Raw genomic sequence first — 17,474 nt, forward strand, 5'->3', positions numbered from 1 at the left:
GAGAGCACATGGAAAGACCGAATGACAAATTCATTGGTCTCATGAATGGATTATTCGTTTTCATTTTTTATAATTATTTAATTTTTACAAGTGTGAGTAATTAGATGCAACATTGTCCTAAGATTTGCAGATTTAATTTATAATAATGTTTACCAGGCGTCATTGACTGACATTGTATATTTCGACATAAAATTAGATGCACGAGTGTTTTTATTTTTTTTTTTTTTTTTTTTTTTTTTTTTTTATATATATTACTTTGATCTCATATCTTATACTATTGAAATTGAGTATTGACAGATCGTAAAGTGCCTATGGGTAAGCCTAACAAATGGTATTTTGCGTTGTAACAGATCATGCAGGTTAGTAACGTGTCTTTAATGATTATGTGTTGTGGGGCAGGTTTTATCTAATGAACTCCCGAAACTTCCGAATTAGAAGTAAATTTGCCTTAAGAGGGTATACATCGGTAATTGTGTATCTAGATCTTTCATAGCACATATATAGAAAATATTCCATGAAAGGATATGAACGTAAAAAGGGACGTACTCTTTGGGGCGAAGGACCCAGGTTCATAACCGGAAGTTCAACTTTCGATACAAATAAACAAAAATCTTGGAAATCTTGAACAGAGACCATACCCGGAGTTAAGAAGCAGTAGCCAAAAGAAATCATTGCTAAATGTTAGCTTGCTGGTGGATTTAAGCAAATATTAACATCTGTATGTATCCGGCTGTACATTTTGCGTGTACCTACACATTTGTTTACTAAAAATTGTCAAGAGTCATTCATCACAGTGACATGTACAAATGTATACATTTTATAGTTACTACTACTCTCTAGACTAGACTAGGTCGATATGGTATGAATAGTTCAGTTAGATCAAGAATTCAGCCATATGTCAACAGGCCACAGCTTGAATTATTGTTGACGTTGTATAAATAACGAATCCGTAATAACTCAATTATATACTAATATTACACTATGTTACTATCAACTGAATATGGATTTTAGTTTATATAAATCTGTATATATACTAATTTTGAATTAATTTTAAATTATTGTAACTATTAGCTATTGACACAACCACATGTATGAGTATACATAATTTTTTTAAATTGTTATTGTTTCTTTGTACAGTTATTGGGGTTTGTCTGTCAATGCTATGTAGCATGAGGAAACTAATATTTACTTTTTGTTGAGTTGTAGCACAAGTTGGGTAGATCAAGTAGAGACCTTGCTCGGCCACGAACACGGCCAAGGATTGTAACTGGACCAGAGACTGGACAACAAGGCCACACCAGTTTTTTAAAAATGGGTTACCAGACTGGACTGGATTCACGACTCATCACGCCACTAACTCAACTGCTTTGGTCACATACATTTATACATTGGATCGTCATCGACGTTATTTATGCTACCCCTAGAGCTTCGCATTGGTATGATTCAGTTGAAAATTTTTTCAGGTAATCGTCAGATTTTTTAGTTAAAAGCAGTATATTACTTTTAAGTTAAACCAACTCATGTACAAAATGTACATGTGATTCCAACATATAACATTAACAAACTTATTTATATAGATTAAGACAACTTTTTCTTTTCTTATGGGTAGGATTGAAAAGATTTGTGTAACGTTTATATCTCAGTTTCTAAACTTAAAATTGCTGAATGTGTTACGTTTACAAATTTTTATGGCCATACAATGATGGGATGCCACATCATGTGCTTTAAATAAAAAACTTTTGTAAATATGAGGTTACATTTGATATAATTGTTATATAATATATTACATTGAAACTTTTAAATGTTGTTTGGTATTTATCACTTTTTGAATGGAGGACGCTATCGATTTATATAACATTATAAGATTAATATTTATCTTGTTTAATAACCTGATAAAAAAAAAAAAAAAAAAAAAATAAAATTTTTGTAATGTTAAATTCTCTCTTATTATAAGTAATTGGATAACCATATTTGGTATATGCGTACCTTGCAGGTCCTCATGTCTGTCAGACAGTTTTCACTTGACCTCGACCTCATTTCATGGATCGTCCTGAATATGCATGAAATATTTGCCACTGGACATTAAGAAACTAACAATCAATCAATCATCATTTCATGGATCAGTGAACAAGGTTAAGTTTTGGTGTTCAAGTCCATATCTCAGATACTATAAGCAATAGGTCTAGTATATTCAGTGTATGGAAGGACTGTAAGGTGTACATGTCCAACTGGCAGGTGTCATCTGACCTTGACCTCATTTTCTTGGTTCAGTGGTTATAGTTAAGTTTTTGTTTTTTGGTCTGTTTTTATCATACTATATGCAATAAGTCTACTATAATTGGTGTATGGAATGATTGTAAGGTGTACATGTCTAGCTGACAGGTGTCATCTGACCTTGACCTCATTTTCTTGGTTCAGTGGTTATAGTTAAGTTTTTGTGTTTTGGTCTGTTTTACATATACTATATGCAATAGGTCTACTATAATTGGTGTATGGAATGATTGCAAGGTGTACGTGTCTAGCTGACAGGTGTCATCTGACCTTGACCTTATTTTTAATGGTTCAGTGGTCAAAGTTAAGTTTTTTAGTTTTGGTCTATTTTTCTAATACCTTGTGCATTAGGTCAACTATATTTGGTGTATGGACATATTTAATAATCCTCGTGTCGTTTACGCTGGTTTTATTTGACTTAGACCTCATTTTCACGGTCCATTGCTAAGTTTTAAGTGTTTGTGTGTTTTGGTTTGTTTTTCTTTATTTATAAGCAATAAGTCAACTATATTTGTTGTATTGAAGATTTGTTAGCTGTACATGTCTGCCTGGCATGGTTCATCTGACCTTGACATCATTTTCATGGTTGATTGATCAATATTTCCTTTTCTTGGTTAATGTTGAGTTTATGTGACAGTTGTAATAAAGCTTTATATTTAGGTCTATCAAGATAGTATCAAGGATTAGTAAAGAAGGCAAAACATTTCAGTGTGTTCACTCTTGTTTTTATATATATACATATATATTAAGGGAAAAAGGGGTCCAAAGGTGTTATCTTGTAATCAACTTTTAATCTTGACAAGTTTTGTTTTTTTTTTACTTTTTAAATTGTCAGTCGCAGTTAAATATATACATGTATGTACATGTAATATTAGCAAATCTAGAACAAACTAAGTAATTATTTACAGCTTGTCTTGCAGTCTGCTCCACTGCTAAAAATCTTGAGTATTTAGGTGTCAACAGCTTAATTTATATATATACTAGTATAGAATGTATTGTAATCTTCATCCTGGGGGATTCTAGAAGTTGCCCAATTTATGAGTATCGTACGCTGTATGTTTAGGTGCTGTTTGTTATTTTAGGCTGGTGCTTTATGAGGAACTTTTCTTTGCATAAATGATTGGCCCTACTGGTTGCTGGGCAACAGTTGATTCCAAATTACGGTTGTTATTTATTATGGAAATTATAGTACAGGTTGAATTTCAGTAACTTTAGCATAATGCTTGGAAGTTTTGAATTGTTATGCTTTTAATTATCTATATGTAGATGTTGTTAAGCACTTGTTTGGTTTTTTTGTTTTTTGTGTAACACAGGTCATCCTTTATAACTTTTGGATGTCCTAACAGGTAACTTTAACCAGGTGTACCTTGTTTAATCTATGCCTTGTGGCTTGTGATATCCAAGTTCAAATCACCTTGTCCTTTAATGTAATAAAGCGGTCCTTTCATTGATTTTGAAGGATTATAAAATCAATAATTGGGTTGGAGATCCAATACTGACACTTAATACAGGGTTTTCCTGAAGAATTATTATTTTTCTTGATTTATTATGCTTTAAATAGTTATCATATTACTATGTAGCTATACTTCCTGTAGCTATTTGCAATACAGAGTTGTAGGAGATTTTTAATGTTTGATGTTTTAATAGTAGAATCCTCAATAGTAAGTATGTTTTTGTAGCAGACTGATATCCTCCAGATGGGGTTGACTTAGGTCTAGGCATGAAATGTTTTTTGTGGGGGGCATATTTGTCGCATGTTAAACGTTAACTCAGAATATACATGTATAATGAAACTGTAAGGATCCAACATAATTTTAATAAACTTGTAGTGGTATTGACACAGGTAGTTCTAGAGTGGGTCTTTGTCAATGAGATGTAGAACATGACCAGATGGAGTGTGAAATTCATCATTCTTAAGTAAGGATGGTCGCAATTTAGACCAATGCAAACTGGACTGGTGCTGCTATAAAATTTACAACTATTTATTGCCTTTATAATAAGCTGTTGGGTTGCTACATAAAATATCATGATTCGATCAGATCAGAACTTTTTCACTGGATGTTTTTCACTGGATGTTTTTCACTTGGCACTCTTAACCTGCTTATGAAATGAATTCTTAAACATCTTTATATTATTGGTTGATATACTATAATATACTATATTTTATGATATACAAATACAATCAACTATTTTATGGTTTGCTGTAGTTTTGGTAAGTATTTTTATCTGTGTAGCCTAGGTAAATATGTTTTGAACAGTTGTTCACAAAACTTTATCTAGATTATTTAACATATATTATGTACCAGTTGTACTTTAAATAAAAAAAATCTATTTATCTATCTAGACATCATATATATGGACCAAGTTGTACGTTCAGTAAAATATCTATCCAGCTATATATGTACCAAGTTGTACGTTAAATAATATCTATCTATCTATCTAGATTATTTAATATATATACGTACCAAGTTGTACGTTAAATAACAATATCTATTTATCTATCTAGACAATATCATATATATGGACCAAGTTGTACGTTCAGTAAAATATTTATTTATCCATATATGTACCAAGTTGTACGTTAAATAATATCCATCTATCTATCTAGATTATTTAATATATATATGTACCAAGTTGTACGTTAAATTAAAATATCTATTTATCTATCTAGACATTATCTTATATATGGACCAAGTTGTACGTTCAGTAAAATATCTATCTATCTATATATGTACCAAGTTGTACGTTAAATAATATCTATCTATCTATCTAGATTATTTAATATATATATGTACCAAGTTGTACGTTAAATAAAGATATCTACCTAACTGAGTTATCTTATATCTGGTTCACAGCTTTGCAGCGAACCGCCCTTTTTATGGCGGTTGACAGAGTCTCTGTTTTCCTCCGTCAATGTGGCAGAATTCGCTGCATAGAATCTTAATGTTAACTATGAAATTTTAGGTTTTTGGATAATACAGACTACACTTGTGTATCCCACGGTGTTTTCTAAATTTTAAGCACCAGTGTATCCCACGGTGCATTTCATATATATCTATCTTCACATATATCTATCTATCTACCTGGTTGCCATATTATCTTCGGGTAACCGACCATAGATCTATCTACATATACATGGTCTATGGTCTATCTATCTATCTACAACATATCTTAGTATCTATCTACAACATATCTATCTACATGTATATATATATTATATTATATGAATCTATCATATTATGAATAAAAGCTGTGGCCAGATATCGCCAAACCATATATGTATTTTGTTTTAATGGCACCATCTGAGATAATGGAATTTAAGTTAATAGATTTAAATTCAGTTATCGCCGGGGCCACTCACGGATTGTGTTTCATGTTTTAGATTTACCCAACATGAGTGACGTTATATTCTGTGACGTCATTTATTCCTTTTTAGAATTTCATCGCAGCAAGCAAGATGTTTAAATTTTGTAAGCGGTAAACTTGAAAACCCGCCCTCCCACTCCTTTTTATTGAACAAGATACTGCTCTTTTGTATTTATTTTTCAGGTTTTGTCGGTGATAGTGGTGATACAGATTTGACTGATGATGTTAACTCGTTTGCTGTTGAGAAAAGTGACTTTTATTTTTGAACTTTGAGCATCATAAATATATTCCCGTAAATGGCAGAATTCGCTGCATAGAATCTTAATGTTAACTATGAAATTTTAGGTTTTTGGATAATACAGACTACACTTGTGTATCCCACGGTGTTTTCTAAATTTTAAGCACCAGTGTATCCCACGGTGCATTTCATATATATCTATCTTCACATATATCTATCTATCTACCTGGTTGCCATATTATCTTCGGGTAACCGACCATAGATCTATCTACATATACATGGTCTATGGTCTATCTATCTATCTACAACATATCTTAGTATCTATCTACAACATATCTATCTACATGTATATATATATTATATTATATGAATCTATCATATTATGAATAAAAGCTGTGGCCAGATATCGCCAAACCATATATGTATTTTGTTTTAATGGCACCATCTGAGATAAATAAACGATACCAACCACCTTACCTATGGTATATAAAGGCTATAGCACGTATATTAACTATATTAGCAACCTTACCCGTGGTATATAAAGGCGATAACACGTATATTACTATATCAACCACCTTACCCGCGGTATATAAAGGCGATAACACGTATATAAACTATATCAACACCTTACCTATGGTATATCAAGGCTATAACACGTATATAAACTATATCAACCACCTAACTCGTGGTATATAAAGGTTGCTACACGTTTATAAACTATTTCAACCACCTTGCCCGTGGTATATAAAGGCTATAACACGTATATAAACTATATCAACCACCTTACCCGTGGTATATAAAAGCTATAACTCGTATATAAACGATACCAACCACCTTACCTATGGTATATAAAGGCTATAGCACGTATATTAACTATATTAACAACCTTACCCGTGGTATATAAAGGCGATAACACGTATATTACTATATCAACCACCTTACCCGCGGTATATAAAGGCGATAACACGTATATAAACTATATCAACACCTTACCTATGGTATATAAAGGTCAGATCACGTATATAAACTATACCAACCACCTTACCCGTGGTGTATAAAGGCTATAACACGTATATAACTATATAAACCATTATAACCGTGGTATATAAAGGCTTTTACACGTATATAAACTATATCAACCACCTTACCCATGGTATATAAAGGCTATAACATGTATATAAACTATATCAACCACCTAATCCGTGGTATATAAAAGCTATAACACATATATAAACTATGTCAACCACCTTACCGGTTGTATATAAAGGATATAACACGTATATAAACTATATCAACCACCTTTCCCGTGGTATATAAAGGCGATAACACGTGTAGTAACTATATAAACCACCTAACCCGTGGTATATAAAGGCCATAACACGTATATAAACTATGTCAACCACCTTACCGGTTGTATATAAAGGATATAACACGTATATAAACTATATCAACCACCTTACCCGTGGTATATAAAGGCTACAACACGTATATAAACTATACCAACCACCTTACCTATGGTATATAAAGGCTATAACACGTATATAAACTATACAAACCACCGTACCCATGGTATATCGAGGCTATAACACGTATATAAACTATATCAACCACCGAACCCGTGGTATATAAAGGCTATAACACGTATATAAACTATATCAACCACCTAACCCGTGGTATATAAAGGCTATAACACGTAAATAAACTATATATCAATCACCATACCCGTGGTATAAAAAGGCTATAACACGTATATAAACTATATCAACCACCTTACTCGTAATATATCAAGGCTATAACACGTATATGAATTATATATCAACCTACATACCCGTGGTATATAAAGGCTATAACACGTATATAAACTATATCAACCACCTTACCCTTGGTGTATCAAGGCTATAACACGTATAAACACTATACCAACCACCGTACCCATGGTATATCAAGGATATAACACGTATATAAGCTATACCAACCACCTTACCCGTAATATATAAAGGCTATAACACGTATATAAACTATGTCAACCACCTTACCCGTGATATATAAATGCGATATGGTATATAAACCATATCAACCACCTTATCCGTGGTATATAAAGGCATTTACACGTATATAAACTATATCAACCACCTGACCCATGGTATATAAAGGCTATAACACGTATATAAACTATGTCAACCACCTTATCCATGGTATATAAAGCTTACAACACGTATATGAACTATATCAACCACCTTTAATAATACCTATGGTATATAAAGGCTATAACACTTATATAAACTATATCAACCACCTTAGCCGTGGTATATAAAAGCTATAACACGTATATAAACTATACCAACCACCTTACCTAAAGTATATCAAGGTTATAACACGTATATAAACTATATCAATCACCTAACCCGTGATAAATAAAAGCTATAACACGTATATAAACTATATCAACCACCTAACCCGTGGTATATAAAGGCTAAAACACGTATATTAACTATATCAACCACCTAACCCGTGGTATATAAAGGCTATAACACGTATATAAACTATACCAACCACCTTACCTATGGTATATAAAAGCTAAAACACGTATATAAACTATATTAACCACCTTACCCATTGTATATCAAGGCTATAACACGTATATAAACTATACAAACCACCGTATCCATGGTATATAAAGGCTATAACAAGTATTTAAACTATACCAACCACCTTACGCTTGGTATTTAAAGGCTATAACACGTATATAAACTATGTCAACCACCTTACCCGTGATATATAAAGGCGATACCATGTATATAAACTATATCAACCACTTTACCCGTGGTATAAAAAGGCTATAACACGTATATAACTATATCACCCACCTTACCCGTGATATATAAAGGCTATAACACGTATGTAAACTATATCAATCACCTAACCCGTGGTATATACAGGCTGTTACACGTTTATAAACTATTTCAACCACCTTACCAGCGGTATATAAAGGCAATAACACGTATATAAACTATATCAACCACCTTACCCGTGGTATATAAAGGCTATAACACGTATATAAACTATATCAGCCACCTAACCCGTGGTATATAAAGGCTGATACACGTTTATAAACTATATTAACAATCTTACCCGTGGTATATAAAGGCTATAACATATAAACTATACCAACCACCTTACCTATGGTATATAAAGGCTATAACACGTATATAAACTATATCAACCACCTTACCCGTGGTATATAAAGGCGATAACACGTAAATTAGCTATATCAACTTCCTTATCAGTGGTATATAAAGGCTATTACACGTAACTCAATCGGGTCCCCACTGCAATAGCAGAGTAACTCATTCAGGTCCCCACTACAATAGCAGTTTAACACATTCATTTCTTCACTACAATAGCAGTTAAAAAAATTCAGACAGGCTATTAAATTAACGTACATAAACTAAATTTACTGCCATACCCCTGGAAAACCAAGGCTCATAAACGTATATAAATCATATCCATCGCCATACCTTTTGTATATGTAAAGAGCTCATTACAAGTATATAAATTATGTCCACTCTTTTTTTCGTTGTATATAATGACTAATACATATATATAAGCTACATTCATCAACAATACCTTACCCGTGGTATATAAAGGTTATAACACGTATATAAACTATAGCAACCCCCTTACCCGTGGTATATAAAGGCTATAACACGTATATAAACTATATCAACTACCATAACCGTGGTAAATAAAAGGCTATAACAAGTATATAAACTATATCAACCCCATAACCATGATATATCAAGGCTATAACACGTATATAAACAATATAAACCAACTAACCCGTTGTATATAAAGGCTATAAGACGTAACTCAATCGGGTCCCCACTGCAATAGCAGAGTAACTCATTCAGGTCCCCACTACAATAGCAGTTTAACACATTCATGTCTTCACTACAATAGCAGTTAAAAAAATTCAGACAGGCTATTAAATTAACGTACATCAACTATATTTACTGCCATACTCCTGGAAAACCAAGGCTCATAAACGTATATAAATCATATCCATCGCCATACCTGTTGTATATGTAAAGAGTATAGGAACTATATATCAACCACCTTACCCGTGGTATATAAAGGTTACAACACGTATATAAAATATACAAACCACCATATATATACCCGTGGTATATCAAGGCTATTACACGTATATAAACTATATCAACCACCTAACCCGTGGTATATAAAGGCTATAACACGTATATAAACTATACAAACCACCGTACCCGTGGTATATCAAGGCTATAACACGTATATAAACTATACAAGCCACTTTACCTATGGCATATAAAGGCTATAACATGTATATAAACTATGTCAACTACCTTACCCGTGTTATATAAAGGCGATATGGTGTATTAATTATATCAACCACCTTATCCGTGGTATATAAAGGCTTTTACACGTATATAAACTATATCAATCACCTTACCCATGGTATATAAAGGCCATTACACGTATATAAACTATGTCAACCACCTTACCTATGGTATATAAAGGCTATAACACGTATATAAACTATATCAACCACCTTACCCGTGGTATATAAAGACTATAACACGTATATAAACTATACAAGCCACCTTACCAATGGCATATAAAGGCTATAACATGTATATAAACTATGTCAACCACCTTACCCATGGTATATAAAGACTATAACACGTATATAAACTATACAAGCCACCTTACCTATGGCATATAAAGGCGATAACATGTATATAAACCATATCAACCACCTAACCCGTGGTATATAAAGGCTTTAACACGTATATAAACTATATCAACCACCTTACCCGTGGTATATAAAGACTATAACACGTATATAACTTATACAAGCCACCTTACCTATGGCATATAAAGGCGATAACATGTATATAAACTATGTCAACCACCTTACCCATGGTTTATAAAGGCTATAACACGTATATAAACTATATCAACCACCTTACCCATGGTATATAAAGGCTATAACACGTATATAAACTATATCAACCACCTTACCCATGGTATATAAAGGCTATCACACATATATAAACTATATCAACCACCTTACACGTGATATAGAAGGACTATAACACGTATATAAACTATGTCAACCACCTTACCTATGGTATATAAAGGCTATAACACGTATATACACTATGTCAACCACCTTACCCATGATATATAAAGGCTATAACACGTATTTAAACTATATCAACCACCTTACCCATGGTATATAAAGGCTATCACACATATATAAACTATATCAACCACCTAGCCCGTGGTATATAAAGACTATAACACGTATATAAACTATGTCAACCACCTAACCCGTGGTATATAAAGACTATAACACTTATATAAACTATGTCAACCACCATACCCATGGTATATAAAGACTATAACACGTATATAAACTATATCAACCACCTAACCCGTGGCATGTAAAGGCTATAACACGTATATAAACTATGTCAACCACCTTACCCATGGTATATAAAGCCTATAACACGTATATAAACTATATCAACCACCTTCAATAATACCTATGGTATATAAAGGCTATAACACTTATATAAACTATATCAACCACCTTACCCGTGGTATATAAAGGCTTTAACATGTATATAAACTATATCAACCACCTTTCCCTTGGTATATAAAGGCGATAACACGTATAGTAACTATATAAACCACCTAGCCCGTGGTATATAAAGGCTATAACACGTATATAAACTATGTCAACCACCTTACCGGTGGTATATAAAGGCTATAACACGTATATAAACTATACCAACCCCCTTATCTGTGGTATTTAAAGCCTATAACACGTATATAAACTATATCAACCACCTTTAATAATACCTATGGTATATAAAGGCTATAACACTTATACAAACTATATCAACCACCTAACCACTGGTATATAAAGGCTATATTACGTATATAAACTATTTCAACCACCTTAACCGTGGTATATAAAGGTTATAACACGCATAAAAACTATATCAACCACCTTATCCGAGGTATATAATGGCTTCAACACGTATATTAACTATATTAACACCATTACCCGTGGTATATAAAGGCGATTACACGTAAATTATATACGTGTTATAGCCTTTCTATACCATAGGTAAGGTGGTTGGTATAGTTTATATACGTTTTATAGCCTTTATATACCACGGGTAAGGTGGTTGACATAGTTTATATACGTGTTATAGCCTTTATATACCACGGATAAGGTGGTTGATATAGTTTATATACATGTTATAGCCTTTATATACCATGGGTTAGGTGGTTGATATAGTTTATATATGTGTAAAAGCCTTTAAATACCACGGGTAAGGTGGTTGATATAGTTTATATACGTGTTATAGCCTTTATACACCACGGGTTAGGTGGTTGATATAGTTTATATATGTGTAATAACCTTTAAATACCATGGGTAAGGTGGTTGATATAGTTTATTTACGTGTTATCGCCTTTTTATACCACGGGTAAGGTGGATGATAAAGTTTATATACGTGTTATAGCCTTTATACACCATGGGTTAGGTGGTTGATATAGTTTATATACATGTTATAGCCTTTATATACCATGGGTAAGGTGGTTGATATAGTTTATAAACGTGTAGCAACCTTTATATACCACGAGTTAGGTGGTTGATATAGTTTATATACGTGTTATAGCCTTTATATACCACGGGTTAGGTGGTTGATATAGTTTATATAAGTGTTATAGCTTTTATATACATGTTAAAGATTTTATATACCACGATTAAGGTGGTTGATATACCGTATAGCGGGTAATTTTTGCGAATGTAAAATTTCGCGATTTTCATTGAACAAGGTACTAGTATACGAAATATTTTGGTGGTTATTATTTTGGCGGATTAAAAACTTTTATTAATACCTTTGTATGTACACCTTTAATTTGGTGGAATTTCTTTTGGCGATTAAGTTCTGTCCGCGAAAATAAGCGAAAATTTGCACCCTGCGAAAATAACTCGCTATACGGTAGTTTATATAAGTGTTATAGCCTTTATATACCATAGGTATTATTAAAGGTGGTTGATATAGTTTATATACGTGTTATAGGCTTTATATACCACGGGCAAGGTGGTTTGTATAGTTTATATACGTGTTATAGCCTTTATACACCATGGGTTAGGTGGTTGATATAGTTTATATACATGTTATAGCCTTTATATACCATGGGTAAGGTGGTTGATATAGTTTATAAACGTGTAGCAACCTTTATATACCACGAGTTAGGTGGTTGATATAGTTTATATACGTGTTATAGCCTTTATATACCACGGGTTAGGTGGTTGATATAGTTTATATAAGTGTTATAGCTTTTATATACATGTGAAAGACTTTATATACCACGATTAAGGTGGTTGATATACCGTATAGCGGGTAATTTTTGCGAATGTAAAATTTCGCGATTTTCATTGAACAAGGTACTAGTATACGAAATATTTTGGTGGTTATTATTTTGGCGGATTAAAAACTTTTATTAATACCTTTGTATGTACACCTTTAATTTGGTGGAATTTCTTTTGGCGATTAAGTTCTGTCCGCGAAAATAAGCGAAAATTTGCACCCTGCGAAAATAACTCGCTATACGGTAGTTTATATAAGTGTTATAGCCTTTATATACCATAGGTATTATTAAAGGTGGTTGATATAGTTTATATACGTGTTATAGGCTTTATATACCACGGGCAAGGTGGTTTGTATAGTTTATATACGTGTTATAGCCTTTATACACCATGGGTTAGGTGGTTGATATAGTTTATATACATGTTATAGCCTTTATATACCATGGGTAAGGTGGTTGATATAGTTTATAAACGTGTAGCAACCTTTATATACCACGAGTTAGGTGGTTGATATAGTTTATATACGTGTTATAGCCTTTATATACCACGGGTTAGGTGGTTGATATAGTTAATATAAGTGTCATAGCTTTTATATACATGTTAAAGACTTTATATACCACGATTAAGGTGGTTGATATACCGTATAGCGGGTAATTTTTGCGAATGTAAAATTTCGCGATTTTCATTGAACAAGGTACTAGTATACGAAATATTTTGGTGGTTATTATTTTGGCGGATTAAAAACTTTTATTAATACCTTTGTATGTACACCTTTAATTTGGTGGAATTTCTTTTGGCGATTAAGTTCTGTCCGCGAAAATAAGCGAAAATTTGCACCCTGCGAAAATAACTCGCTATACGGTAGTTTATATAAGTGTTATAGCCTTTATATACCATAGGTATTATTAAAGGTGGTTGATATAGTTTATATACGTGTTATAGGCTTTATATACCACGGGCAAGGTGGTTTGTATAGTTTATATACGTGTTATAGCCTTTATATACCATGGGTAAGGTGGTTGGTATAGTTTATATACGTGTTATAGCCTTTATATACCATGGGTAAGGTGGTTGATATAGTTTATATACGTGAAATAGCTTTTAAATACCACCTGTAAGGTGGTTGATATAGTTTATATACGTGTTATAGCTTTTATATACCACGGGTAAGGTTGTTAATATAGTTTATATACGTGTAATAGCCTTTATATACCACGGGTAAGGTTGTTAATATAGTTTATATACGTGTAATAGCCTTTATATACCACGGGTTAGGTTGTTGATATAGTTAACATACGTGTTATAGCCTTCATATACCACGGGTAAGGTGGTTGATATAGTTTATATACGTGCTATAGCCTTTATATACCACGGGTTTGGTGGTTGATATAGTTTATATACGTGTTATAGCCTTTATATACCATAGGTAAGGTGGTTGGTATAGTTTATATACGTTTTATAGTCTTGATATACCACGGGTAAGGTGGTTGACATAGTTTATATACTAGTACGTGTTATAGACTTTATATACCACGGATAAGGTGGTTGATATAGTTTATATACGTGTAAAAGCCTTTATATACCACGGTTATAATGGTTGATATAGTCATATACGTGTTATAGCCTTTATATACCACGGGTAAGGTGGTTGGCATAGTTTATATACGTGTTCTGACCTTTATATACCATAGGTAAGGTGTTGATATAGTTTATATACGTGTTATCGCCTTTATATACCGCGGATAAGGTGGTTGATATAGTTATATACGTGTTATCGCCTTTATATACCACGGGTAAGGTTGTTAATATAGTTAATATAAGTGTTATAGCCTTTATATACCATAGGTAAGGTGGTTGGTATCGTTTATAAACGAGTTATAACCTTTATGTACCACGGGTTAGGTGGTTGATATAGTTTAAATATGTGTAAAAGCCTTTAAATACCACGGGTAAGGTGGTTGATATAGTTTATATACGTGTTATAGCCTTTATACACCACGGGTTAGGTGGTTGATATAGTTTATATATGTGTAATAGCCTTTAAATACCACGGGTAAGGTGGTTGATATAGTTTATATACGTGTTATACCCTTTATATACCACGGGTAAGGTGGTTGATATAGTTTATATACGTGTTTTAGCCTTTATATACCATAGGTAAGGTGGTTGGTATAGTTTATATACGTTTTATAGCCTTTATATACCACGGGTAAGGTGGTTGACATAGCTTATATACGTGTTATAGCCTTTATATACCACGGATAAGGTGGTTGATATAGTTTATATACATGTTATAGCCTTTATATACCATGGGTTAGGTGGTTGATATAGTTTATATATGTGTAAAAGCCTTTAAATACCACGGGTAAGGTGGTTGATATAGTTTATATACGTGTAATAGCATTTATACACCACGGGTTAGGTGGTTGATATAGTTTATATATGTGTAATAGCCTTTAAATACCACGGGTAAGGTGGTTGATATAGTTTATATACGTGTTATAGCCTTTATATACCACGGATTAGGTGGTTGATATAGTTAATATACGTGTTATCGCCTTTTTATACCACGGGTAAGGTGGATGATATAGATTATATACGTGTTATAGCCTTTATACACCATGAGTTAGGTGGTTCATATAGTTTATATACGTGTTATAGCTTTATATACCACGGGTTAGGTGGTTGATATAGTTAATATACGTGTTATAGCCTTTATATACCACTAGTAAGGTGGTTGATATAGTTTATATACGTGCTATAGTCTTTATATACCACGGGTTAGGTGGTTGATGTAGTTTATATACGTGTTATAGCCTTTATATACCATAGGTAAGGTGGTTGGTATTGTTTATATACATTTTATAGCCTTTATATACCACGGGTAAGGTGGTTGACATAGTTTATATACGTGTTATAGCCTTTATATACCACGGGTAAGGTGGTTCATATAGCTTATATACATGTTATAGCCTTTATATACCATGGGTAAGGTGGTTGATATAGATTATATACGTGTAAAAGCCTTTATATACCACGGTTATAATGGTTGATATAGTTATATACGTGTTATAGCCTTTATACACCACGGGTAAGGTGGTTGGCATAGTTTATTTACGTGTTCTGACCTTTATATACCATAGGTAAGGTGTTAATATAGTTTATATACGTGTTATCGCCTTTATATACCACGGGTAAGGTGGTTGATATAGTTTATATACGTGTTATAGCCTTTATATACCACGGGCAAGGTGGTTGAAATAGTTTATAAACGTGTAGCAACCTTTATATACCACGAGTTAGGTGGTTGATATAGTTTATATACGTGTTATAGCCTTTATATACCACGGGTTAGGTGGTTGATATAGTTTATATAAGTGTTATAGCTTTTATATACATGTTAAAGCCTTTATATACCACGGTTAAGGTGGTTGATATACAGTATAGCGGGTAATTTTTGCGAATGTAAAATTTCGCGATTTTCATTGAACAAGGTACTAGTATACGAAATATTTTGGCGGTTATTATTGTGGCGGATTAAAAACTTTTATTAATACCTTCGTATGTACACCTTTAATTTGGTGGAATTTTTAGACAGACAGACAGAGGTAAAACAGTATACCCCCCCTTTTTTAAAGCGGGGGTATAATTTTAAAGCGGGGGAATAAAAATCTCGTTTAAATCATGTCATATTGATATATTTGTACCCACTGTAAAAATGTATTATAAGTTATATGGTTCGCTACTGACCCCCTACGGATCCGGAGGCCGAGTCCCCTTTGAATTTTATTCACCCTCAATGGTTCGTAGGGGGTCAGTAGTTAACCGTATAACGAATTTATCGGACGCTGGACTTTTTCTGCGGCGTTTTGTTGAAAAATAAACAATGGAACACAACAACATTAATAGATGACGTCGCCATTAACGCGTCATGAACCCCATATGAAACTTACTAACCCCATACGGTCTCATAGGGGGTCACCACGTGACGGCGTTTAACCAATTACAACATGATAATTCATCTGTGGTCCGATAATTAAGAGATAACTGTATTGTATTTGAAGCTTTAAGGACGTCCATCGGTAGTTTTACTGTCTCAAATTTAGTTTACCTGGCGACGCGGAGCGGAGACAGGTAAACGGGTATTTGCGACAGTAAAACTACGGA

General features: G+C 33.0%; 1 long non-coding RNA gene across 1 annotated transcript; it reads left to right on the plus strand.

Annotated features, from left to right (window-relative positions):
- Window positions 1-229: 229 nt before the first annotated feature.
- On the plus strand, window positions 230-6,292 carry LOC134715233 (uncharacterized). The gene is made up of 2 exons (XR_010106636.1): window positions 230-680; window positions 1,207-6,292. It is a non-coding gene; the product is annotated as an uncharacterized LOC134715233 (long non-coding RNA).
- The last annotated feature ends 11,182 nt before the right edge of the window (window positions 6,293-17,474 follow it).

The sequence above is a fragment of the Mytilus trossulus genome, chromosome 4, assembly GCF_036588685.1.
Source record: "Mytilus trossulus isolate FHL-02 chromosome 4, PNRI_Mtr1.1.1.hap1, whole genome shotgun sequence".
In the NCBI taxonomy this organism is placed as follows: domain Eukaryota; kingdom Metazoa; phylum Mollusca; class Bivalvia; order Mytilida; family Mytilidae; genus Mytilus; species Mytilus trossulus.